Source organism: Hibiscus syriacus, unplaced genomic scaffold (assembly GCF_006381635.1).
Source record: "Hibiscus syriacus cultivar Baekdansim isolate YM2019G1 unplaced genomic scaffold, ASM638163v2 tig00110388_pilon, whole genome shotgun sequence".
NCBI lineage: Eukaryota > Viridiplantae > Streptophyta > Magnoliopsida > Malvales > Malvaceae > Hibiscus > Hibiscus syriacus.
In genome coordinates, this window is record NW_024062718.1 from 161,358 (window position 1) to 174,065 (window position 12,708).

Below are 12,708 nucleotides of genomic sequence, written 5' to 3' on the forward strand. Positions count from 1 at the left end.
ATGGTATTATTTATTAAAACCAAAGTAAGCAAAGTAACAACCCAGTAGGAAAGGTGGTGAAATCAGATTGGAGTTTGCAGTTAGTTCCCAACCAAAATGAACTTCAACTCAAAGCAAATACTGTCACCAAAGGGAAAAAGAAGATGAAAAAGTAAACAAAAGGGGAGAGTTGAGATGTCAAAGTAGACAGTCAGTAGGTGCAGATCGAAGTATTATGCTACACGAATTCCAAAAATATATATTTAATGTTACTATATATTTCATAAATGTGCTCAACAATAATTTAGTTATTTAAAAAAAATTATATTTAGATAGGTATCGGATATGTATAAAATATTAATATTTTAGTGAGATAATTGGGTAATAATGTTTTGGAGGTAGCTAGGATATGAGTTACGTCCTTCGTCTTATCTTGTAAGATTCATTCAATAACAGCTACCAACCATAACAAATCATCGTCTCTACGTGTTTTTGTATGAATATCAACTTTTTTCTATTTATAAGGTCTAAAATATGAAATTTTCTACTTTACATTTCACAGGAACTACTGCTAAATCCAGGCCTAACTCATTTTCTATACGAAAGCACCTTCCAAGAGCTTTATCCAAGCAGCGTCACCAGGTTTTCTCCGAAACAAACATCAGGTCTGCACCTATCATATACACTGACTACGATGTAGAATCGGATTTCTGATCAGCGTCGGCTGCCGCCTGATTTGAGCGGCATACTGCAAGTTCCACAGGACATCCGCAAAAGATGGCCGAGACGATGGTTCTGGACATATGCATTTTCCGGTCATCGATACCACAATGGATAACGACTCCTGTGAGCAAGTGGTCAACACTGTTGGATCCACAATTCTCTTTCGGCCATCCTGGCTGCCGAAAGATGCCTGTGATGTGCAATACAGGATATTAGCAGTCTTAAGAAACGTGAACTTCAAGTTCAACATATTCGATGGCATATTTGCTAGCTGATAGTCACTGTAATAATATTTTGTATGTTGAATGGAATTCATCAGAGAAAAACAATGGCTTACCATTTCATTCAAAAGAAATGTTTCTCCTTTTCCACTCACTATAGGCCCGACAAGCGACTCGAGTAATATAAATCCAAAGTTGTAAACATCATCCTCTAAATTTTGCCTTTGGCTGCAATATAGAATGCAGATGATTATATAAACAACAATTGGCAATAAAGTTTCATTACTCTGCTGAGGATTGGTTCCATGAAATACCTAGACTTTAAGCCGTCTCCCTTTGACTGCAGAGCAATAAAATGTTTGTCATTTTCTTTTGCAGGTAACGAGTTAAATACAAATAGCAAGGAAACATGCCTCTAGTTTGTCATTCTCTTCCATGATGATTGACATCCCATAGTCACTCAGCTTTGCAATCCGATGCTCGTCCAACAATATATTGTTCGTCTTCAAACGGTTATTATAAACTCCGGGAATAACCCCAGTATGTAGAAAATGTACGGCCTTGGCTACATCCATTAGAATGGCTAACCTATCTGACCACTTAAGAACCTTCTCTGGACAAGTCTCTGCATCATTTTTCCATATTATGATTGTCAGAATCCAGTAGACATTAAGGATTAGAATATGGTTACCATTTTTCCATCGATGTTTTACGAATGCAGAACATCTTATGGCTTTGCAATCTTTAAGCAATCAATATTAGCCATGGCTTGAAATATAGAAAAATCTAAGCAAGCACAGTACAGTACTTACGTACATCTACAGCTTGGCACTCAGCATATGCATGTAAATACAATTCAAAGTTCAAGCAAAACACTGACCTGACAAATGCATACGATAATTCCCGTTGGGCACGTAGTCTACGCGAGGAAGGCTTTGTGTGTTCTGGAATCGTCTTGTACACCTCCATCAATGTAGTGACCTAAAAGGCCTACTAAATGTGGATGGTGAATCTTTGACAAGAAATCAAGCTTAACTTTAAGATTTTGAATTGAATGTTTCTTTAGTAAACTCAATGATCGGATGGCAGCATAGGTTCCATTCTCCAATCTTCCTTTATAGAGCTGAAAAATAGAAACAGATGAAGTCACATAGGCCATTTGATGATATCAAATGCAAAATGTCAGAACCAAGTAAATATAATCTGTGACCCTTTTTATAGTACTTAAAGGGTAAAATCATGTTTTGTAAATCTTAGCTCCTGCAAGTTGTTTTCTTAAGTGCTGAGCTTCGAGGAAGGAGAAAAATGAAAGAGCAAGTGTTGAGGATACCTTTCCAGTAGAGCCTTCACCCATAAACATTGATGAATCAAAGTTATTTGTGGCTTCCTCCAACTCTTCCATGGTAAACAGTCTACATACTGGAGCACCTTTTCCCCCTAGTTTCACAACTTCAGAAATGAATCCTAAATAAAAAGAAATCAAATAATTAATGTTCAGTAATTAGCATTAATACCCTTGAAGCACTATAAAACCGGGCTAGAAATCATGATGAACTCCCTTCTAATAATGGTTTCGATGATACGAGTAGCAAAAGAATAGTTTTTGCTTACTGTCATTTGCAAGAACTTCGGGTGAAACCCCAGTCGTTGGGTTCTGGTGAACGGCCTTTTGCCGTATATGAGTTTCAAATGTTCGCCTTGGTCGGCATCTTCGAAACAGAATAATAATCCCGAATGCCAAAAGCATAAAAAACAGAGCAGATACCACAACAGCAACTAATAATGCTATCTTTCTTCCGCTTCTCCTTGTGCTTGCTTCATTGCAATACGAACCTTGATGCTGCTGTTGGCCATCAGTTGACAAGCAATTCCCACCATATTTGACTACTCTCTTATCTGATTTATTGTCTAAGCAAAAAGGAAGACCACCAACCAACTTGTTACCAGAAATATCGACGAATCCGAGTTTGCAACCGCAAGTTAGATGCTCCGGAAATGAACCACTCAGCCCATTTTATGCCAAATTCAAGTAATTGATGCTAGGCAAATCGAACAAGGCAGAGGGGGGAGTTCCACTTAGATGATTGGAAGATAAGTCAAGGTGCTGAAGATGACTCAATACACCAAACTGAGCCGGAATGTCACCGGAGAATAAGTTCTCAGCAAGAAGAGCTGTAACCAATCCTTGGGGCATGACAGGCAGTTCGGAATCAAACTGATTCTCTCTTATATCCAGCAGGCGCAGGCGGGTCAAGGAACTTAAATCAGGCAACTTACCCGAAAGTTTATTGTGGCACAAAGCAATATCTGTTAGGCTTGAAATTCGGCATATCGAAGATGGAAACTGACCCTTCAACCTATTACCCCTCAAGCTCAGAACAGTAAGATTTGATAAGGAATCAAGTGTATCAGGAATAGTACCATTGAAGTAGTTGCCATCCAATGTTAGAGTTTGAAGCTTAACCATTCTAGATATCTGAGGGGGGATTGAGCCAAACATGAAATTGGAGCTTAAGTCCAAAAGTTCAAGAGAATATAGCCTATGAATCTTATCAGGAAGAGGACCCCAAATTCCAAGTGACACCAAGCTAAGCGCCCTCAAACTGGTTAACCTTGTCAATGTGGTAACCAAGGAATCAATAGAGAAAGTCTCGGACAGTGTTTTACCAGGAATTGCATGTCCATTGAAGCCACTAATATTGGCAAGCTTAATTCCCCTGATCTTAAGCTCAGTGACAAAATTATCCTGGCAAGAATCATCACATGTGCTGTTTCAGACAAGTTACAGAAGTCCCCATTGTAATTTTCCAGAATTTGGAGCTCTGGAGGGTACTCTAAATGCTTCCTTATTTGCAGAAAAAGTTGAGTTTGATAGCTTTGTAATCCCTTTGTACTTAGGAAAAAGCAACTCCATGAAAACAATACTAAAACAAACAAGTAAAAGCATCCCATTGAACGCTTGTGAAGCAACAAACTCCAGAGGTCTCAAAAGGTGAGTTAAAAAACCCTAGAATTAAAAGCAAGAATGTTAAATTCAGAAGAAACTGAAACGTTCCTAACAAAGATGAAGCTTTCATAAGCAATGCTTTACCTGAAGGTTGAACCTTATCTGCAAAACCAAATAACAGAATTTTCAATGAAGTTGAGAGCTGCAAAATCCTGCTTATGCTCTCTTAGTAAATTCAAGAGCACACTTAAAAGCATAATTAATGCCTGAAATTTAAGCAAATGTTGGAGAAAAACAAACAGAAAAAAGAATTCTTACTCGGGAAGATCAAAGACGGTGTTTTTTCCAAGAAAGTTCAACACTTTAACTAACTTCCAGTCAAAAAAAGGAAGATACCCAATGGAGAGAAATTCAAGAACCATTAACAAACAAGCAACTTTCATGATCCAATGAACATGTCTTTAACTCTCTCTCTCTCTCTCTCTCTGCTACTTTCCGGGAAAGTGAACAACCACCGAGAAACCAAAACAAGGTTAATTTTTTTTAACTTGAAGTAATTATCAAACTGTACGGATTAATTTAAGCAAGTGAGATATTAAAGATAAGTGGACTGCGCCTGCAAAATGCAAGATGTGATGGAAGGTGGTAGACGAAAAGTACAATAAAAAAGAGAGAAACCATAAAAGATAACCGATAACGCAATAAAGAGGAAGGTGCATTAATGGGAAAAGCCTTTAGTTTTTGCTCAAGAGAAAGACAAAGCAAGAGAGGACTGGTTGAGAGGAAGCTTCTTTGACAAATGCAGAAATGGAGAGAGAGATAACATTGTATAGCTAAAAATAATAGTTTTCTGATATTTGTAACCATTCCATCACATGGGGTGGGGCTTTCTTTTATTCTATTTTTAAAATTTTAAATACAAATAATTATCTCCACATTGATTAACAAAAGCAAGGTATCATATCAGTACCAAATCTAGCAAAAGGACCAAACGATTTCAATGTCTTTTCACCAGGAAATAAATCAGTTGGCATATTAGCATTGGAACTTGGATTGCTGCTAAAAAAAGCTTTGATCTCACTTTACACTTTAGCTTTGGAATCCCATGCAATATGATGAACCACAACACCTTAAACCACGCGCTTGTGCCCATGTTTTGATTGAATCCCACCTCAAAACATACCCTCAAGACAATGCTTTTTTTGTTCTTATATGTTAATGGAGAGAATCTTGCACGTTTGTGGAAAATGAACACCTTCACGCGCCTTCCAAAGTGGTGGAAAACATGCGGAGACAAAGAGGCAGTCGGGTGAGGGATCAAAGCAGCCTGGCTTGGCTTGGTAATAGAATCTTCATGTTTGGATATGGAAATGGCATCTGACTCAGTCAACCCATTTCCTACTTTCATAGCCATCATGGCAGATATCTTCATTCATCAGTTTAAGGATGAGCCACCTTTATCATTTTAATATGAGAAAATAACCTTAGTGACCGAAAATATCTTATAATATATGATTTTAACCAATTTTTTTTAGATTTGCCAAAATGACCAACAAATTTACAATGCGAACTCCAATTTCGCAACCCAGTTTCCAATATCGCAACGCGAATATGTAAATCGCATTGCGATTTTCCAAATTCGCAACACTGAATTTTAAATTCGCAACAAAAATCAAATTCGCAACGCGATAGTCAAATTCGCAACACAAAAGTAAATTCGCAACGCGATAGTCAAATTCACAACGCGAAACACAATATTAATTTCGCAACACAAATGCAAACAATATTATCGCAAATCATAACCTAAACCCCTAAATCACAACTCAGCCTCATCTCCATCTCTCACTCTCTACGGCGGCATCCGTCCCCATCTCCGATGAAATCCGTCCCCATCTCCGGCGAAATCCGTCTATCTCCATCTCTCATAGCAACCCTCACAACCATTCATGGTCAGAAATGGAAAATCAACCACCGATGGTTAGTTTTTTAATCTCTTATTTTTATTTTAAAATTTTTGTATTATTATTAGATTTTTCTTATATTGATGATAAATTTACTGGTAATTTCAATATGTATAAAGATTAACTATTTCACTGAGATTGCTTAGTAAATTCATTCGGTTGCTGCCAATACTGCTAAACTGTTTAGTCTTTAACCCTGTGAAGTTAGTATTTGTCTTTGTTTTGTCTTTTTGTTGAAGAAATGCAATTCATTCAAGTTTCAATTTGCAGAAGAATAGTTTTTGAAACTTAAAATCACAACACGAAAATGAAAATCGCAACGCGATTTTAGTTTCGCGTTGCGAATTTAAGTTTCAGAAACTACTCTTATTCTGCAAATTGAAACTTGAATGAATTACATTACTTCAACAAAAAGACAAAACAAAGACAAATACTAACTTCACAGTGTTGCTAATTTAAGTTTCAAGAATAAACTACTACTCTTTATGTTATCCTTGAACCTGCACTAAACCTATATATTGTCCTTTTAAATGTTTATATAAGTGCTTACTTCTGAATGTTATTTGATGCATTTTGTGAACTATGATGGAATAATGACAGCATGTGAATACCGTGCTAGTTTGAAACATGTTTGGTTTTGTTTTCACTGTTTAATATCATGTCTGTTTATAGTGTATAATTTGTAGTTTTTGGTATATCTAACTTGATATGTTTTTATTTTGTAGAATTTTTTTCGGCTGCATTGACCTTAAGGAATAAATTAAGCTTAGTCACTAAAATTGCGTCGACGCTTACACCTCTACAAAGAAAATTGTTTGAGGATACTTGCTTCGGGCCATGGCTGAAAGTACAACATACGGGTGAAGATGCTATGTTGACACATTTGTTTCTTCAGACCATGACTAACGATCTACCCGAGAGGATACAACGTGGTGATGACGAGATATGGTTTCATTTTCCTCCGGCACCGGCGTATACTTGTTTTGGGCGGGAGAAGTTTTGCTTAATCACTGGTCTACACTTCGGACACGATGAAGTAACCCGGTACACTAGTCATATCTCCCGCCCATCATGGTTATCTCGGGTTTTTCCTGAGCTGGCAAAGTCGAAGCCGAGTTTACACGTCGACGACTTGAAGAGATTATTTGTTAAAGATGATTTTACTCGGATGGATGACCTTGATGTTGTCCGAGTATGTCATTTATTACTTTTGCATGCCGACTTTTTAGGCAAAGAGGGCAGACAACCTATCTCTGAGGACCTAATATTATTGGTAGAGGACCTAAATGCATGAAACCTATTTCCGTGGGGTTCATATCTATGGAAAGCTACCTGGAAGAAGTTGTCGTCTGCCTTTGAGGACTGAAAAAGTTTGCGGGGTGATGGTTCTAAATACACTTTGACATGCTTTACTTGGGCATTTAAGGTAAGAATTTCTATATAATGTTTCCAAAATTATAATTAATTATTTAACAATTACTAATGTTTGTGTATTATATTGTTTGTAGATTTGGATATTTGAGGCTTTCCCCAGCATGCAGACATGTGCGATAAAAAGATCAAATGATATTCCTATGGCTATTACCTATAAGAGGATCTGCATGTTGGATTGGGAAGAGTTACTTCCTATATACGACGATGAATGATGTAAGTTAACACACAAATAATATCATATATAAACAAGTTATTACTAGTACAAGTTTAACTTTGTTAGGAGGCCAACTATCCATTATAGAGGCTGACACCCATAGAGGCCGAGCTTGCCACTGATTGGTGGCAAGCTAGTAAAAGGTTTTTGATAGGACGGATGATGAGCACCTCCCACTTCGAGAGCCATCACTTGATCGGGTCGATTCTACATCTCGACACCCGGAGCCATCACCTGATCGAGCCTCTTCTCCACCTCCACCATCACCTATTCCATCACATTATCGAGCATCTTCTCCACCATCACCTCATGATAGGCGACCGACAAAGAGGCCACGACATTTATCTCCCTGTTCTCCACCTCCACGGGATGAGCTAAGGGAGTTACGTGATGAGGTCGGTGCTTTGCGTCATGACGTCGGTACTTTACGTGAAGATAATGGTGCATGGCGTGATGAGGTTCGGTCTTTACGTGGTGAGGTGGATTTTTTACGCGATGACAATGTTGCGCTACGTGGTGAGGTATCTACTTTACGTGATGAGGTTGCCGCTCTACGCGAGATTGTTTTATCGTTATAGAATGAGGTTCATACTCTACGCAATGAGGTAAATTTGTTTAATATTATACTAAAAATGCAAATAACCTTTTTTTGGCATTATTTATTTATTTATTTACTGATTTATGTATTAATTTATTTTCAGCGGCCCGATAAGGTAGATGCTTTACGTCAGGTTTTTCTTGTACGACAGGGTTCACGCATCAAACGTCGTGCACGTGCCATTACGTCTCTGTTCACCCCACTAGTGCCAAGACTCCGTAAGAAGAAGCTCGATGCACCTATCATCATTCAAGAGGCGTCTCCTATCGTTCAAGAGGTCCTCTCATCATTGAAGAGGCCCCTGTCAGCGTTCAAGAGGTCCCGCCCGCCGTTCAAGAGCCCAATTCATATGGTGTCATATGTAGACATATTGATAAACCCCCTCCCGTACCCGATATGATGGATGCGAGTTGGCTTTCGTATATGTTACCGGCCAGTACCATTCCTCAGCATGAGAAGGAAACACTACCATAATTACGGATAATACCCTTTGGGTTGAGACCGCAGTTGATTTTTATCTACATGAGCGGAGCAAGGGTGTTATTCTGACCTATGCCAACTCAACGATGTTATGCATTTGTTTCTTGATCGGTCTTGGTGGGGTATTTTATTAGGGGTTGAAGATAATGGCTATCTCGAAGGGGTGGTAAGTCTTATATTCTTCTTATATTGCATTTGATTATTTTTTTAAATTATTAATAAATTAACTAATATATGTATTTTTTTATAAAACATCATATTGATGCATGCGTGTCTTCTAATAATAAGGAAATTGAGGAAAATAAGAAATACTCGATGGACTATTATGCCGACGTCTTTTCACGTAGCTCACTTGAAGGATCCGAGAGATGCTTCATATACGTTGGGTAATGGAAAAGATAAACTTTATCCTGCGTGGTGGGAGATCAATAATGTTAGTATTTATTTTTTTGAATATTTTAATGGTTTTCATAAATTTTATTTGATGTGCGCAATTATTTATGATTGCATGTGTTTATCCCTATTTTGGAACGTCGTCATTGGCTTCTCGTCGAGCTTCAGCTCCCATCCCTGAAGACAATGGTATATGACAGCATGTTGAATTACATACCATTGTTGATTTGAGAGATATTATTTGTAAGGGATGGAGCGCTCATTTGGCGAAATACTTGGACGCGATTGATTATTGGACTAATTCTGGAAACAATAAGCCAAAAAAGTTCAAAGTTACAATGATCAGAGACGATACCGCGCCACAAAAAACGGAGAGAACCAGAGGGTATTGTGGTCCTCTTGTATGCATGTACTTAGAGCGTTTGACGACAGGAAGTAAACACCTTATACCTCCCAAAGATAGAGATAGAGGTGCAGTAGGCTTATGGTTTCGGCATTTTATGGCTCGATCGATATATGCGAGATGTTGCCTACCTGCATCCACATGCTGAAAGTTTGCATAAACAATTGGTAAGTTTGAGCAAGTGTTGTTAACATATATACTCTTTGTTGGTTTGAAAATGTTTGGTTAAGTACCTAGAATTCAATAATTTACTGTTTGTTGGTTTTAGATGTGTAGAAAGTGTTGTTTGAGCAAATGTTTGGTTTCTACAGGTTATTCCTGACGTGAGCTGCGCGAAATTGATGTATTTGTGCATAAACAACAGTATGGGGTACACTTTTTTTGCTTGTTTAATTGAATTTTACATTGAAAGTTGATTTGTTTAATTGATGAGTAAATAAGAATTATTTTTTGCTTGTTTATTGTAAAAGTTGATTTGTTTAATTTGATGTGTAAATAAGAATTATTTTTTTGCTTGTTTAATTGATTTGTAAAAGTTGATTTGTTGTTTTAAATTCAATCTGCATTATGTTGAAGGCAAAAAAGACATGTTGAAGGTACAAATTCGCAACGCGAAAGTCAAATTCGCAACGCTAAAGTCAAATTCGCATTGCGATTTCTGGTTTGCGATTTCGCGTTGATCGCAACATACAACATCAAGTTTTATACAACATCAAACACATTCCAAGCTATAAATACAAGCTAAGGACACTTGAAGAAGCAAAAGAACAGCTATCCAAGCAATCAAACACAAGAGAAAATCCCAACATGAAAACAACTGAACAAATTATAGCAATGTTCAAACTCAAGTTACTAATGAATGTCTAACTAAAAATGTATGCATTCACACATAAAATACACATAATACAACATTTGCATTTAAAAATCACCTAAGTTAATAAGTCCCAAAAGGTGAAGCCGGTTGTGATTGGGATTTTGATTGCGATTTTGATTTCCTTTTACTTGGCACCATATGAGCTTTGGATTTTGATGAGGATCCATTTTTTGGTAGAGGAAAAGATGATTGTGATGGCACTGGTGATCCACAAGTCAACCTTGTATGACCACTTTCCTTGTATCGACTACATGTCGATATCCTCTTCTCTTCACCCTTAGACGGTATACGATCGTGATTTTTTGGTCGACCAGGTAGCCTGCTATCCATGACTGGTGGCAAAACTGTTTGTAAGTCATATGGTATATCCCACTCAGAAGGATGTGGACATGGGTAGACAATATCAACATAAGTCTGTCGATATACTTCTGTAGTGTAGCAATCCATAGCGTATGCGCTTGAATCATCTTGGTTTAGATGAAGAGCAACTTTTATAACATGGCCACACGGATAACCAGATGTTTGTCATTTCTTACAACTACACGTCTTTGCATTTAGATCGACAAGCCCATTTAAGTTATTATCCAATACTTTAAACAAAGTGTTTAAACATGGTTCAACTCTCTATGACGTTGACTTCACAACACGTTTCGTTATCTTTTTTTCAGTCCATGGTGTAACATGACGTTCCAATGTTCCTGTAAATTTAAATAAATAATACTTAGTAAAATATATGATAAGTTACGAATTTAAAGAAATAATACCTGCATAGTTTCTTTTCTTGTAGTACCACTGTTGAATAGAGGCTCGAAAAAACTCCATTAACATAGTAATGGGTAATTTCCGGGAATGACGACTTAGAGATTGATTATGCACTACTAGACCTCATGAAACCATATCTTGCTCCAAGTTGATGTACTCTTGACCATCTTTCAAACCCGACATCTTCTAGTGATTGAGCACATTGAGGTAAAATACGTCTTAAACAATTTATATGCTTATTAAAATCCACTTCCCAATATGCTTTTACAGCCTTTCAATATGTCCATTTGTGATTTTTTATACCAACAGACTTTGATTTTAGATTTCTGTACAAATGAATACCACAAAGTCCATGAAAATCATCTAGGAAACACCTTCTAACAGCGTTGTCAATTGAGTTTGCCCTATCGGATATGATTGTCAGATTGCTAATAGGACCTATGCAATCCCTAAGATGCCCCATAAACCATGTCCATGAATCAGAGGTTTCAGATTTTCCAACCCCGTAAGCTATTGGTAGTATCCCATTGTTAGCATCCATGGCTACAGTTATAAGTTTACTCCAAGGTATCGACCTTTCAAATGTTCTCCGTCAACTATAATAACTGGGCGCATGCAAGTAATAAACGAACAAATCTACAAAATCATATACACAAGAAATATAATCATTTAAATGTGAAATGCATGCAACTAACAAAAATGAGTCAACAAAATTATAATTATTTACTAACCGCAGCACCAATGGCGATAAACAACAACTCTGTTGAGTTAATCAATCGATGGAATCGGCCAAGAGGGGGGTGAATTGGCAATAAAAATTTTGGTGGAAGCTTTTACAGAAAATTAAAAGTAATTGCACAGCGATTTACAGTGGTTCGACTTTCTCAACCAAAGTCTACGTCCACTACCTTAGCTATCCACACTAAGGATTTTCCACAAATTCACTAATTTGTCTTTCTTTTGAGGACAAAGAGTAACCTTACAAACCCTCAAGAATTATACCCCAAATTCTTGAGAACACTCTCTCCTAAAGAGAACAATACAAATTTGCAAACTTACAAGGAAATCCTCACAAGGTATATTGTTTGCACAATTCTAGAACAAAGAAAAGAACACTCAAGAATGAATACAATTGACCATAATAAGTGTTCTTGAAAGCAAAATGAATATTGAATGAAAAATAGGCTTGAAATGCTCAAACTTGAGGTTTGATGCTTTCTCTTTTTCTCTCTTGATTCTAGTTGCTTGATGTTTCTTGTTTTTGATCAATGGCTTCTAAGCTTGCTTAAATACACCTTGAACCACTTCTGAACGTTAGGGATCATTAATGAACTTATTGGAGCCGTTTAAGTGTGAAAACAATTAATACAACAATTTGTAGCGTGGGGGGAATCGGTACCCCTCATGGGGAATCGGTTCCCTAAGTGTAAAATTCAAATATTTTGACTGTTGAACAAAGGGGGGGAATCGGTACCCCTGGGGGGAATCGGTTCCCTCCGAGCATACTAGAATTCTCGGAGCCAAATCCTTCAGGGGGAATCAATTCCCTCTGGACAAACTATAATTTTTAGCTTTGAAACGGTTCGAAATACTTTGTAAAATTGTTTTGAAATTATTTTAATATTAAAACTTTATTTTACACTTTAGTAAGGATTTAAAATAAACTTTGAAATACTTTGAGTAATATTTTGATATTCGATTAATATATGAATATGCTTA

The 12,708-nt window shown here is 37.1% G+C and overlaps 1 pseudogene; it reads right to left on the bottom strand.

Moving 5' to 3' along the window:
- Window positions 1–487: 487 nt before the first annotated feature.
- LOC120122965 lies at window positions 488–4,355 on the bottom strand (annotated as a pseudogene).
- Between the last annotated feature and the right edge of the window lie 8,353 nt (window positions 4,356–12,708).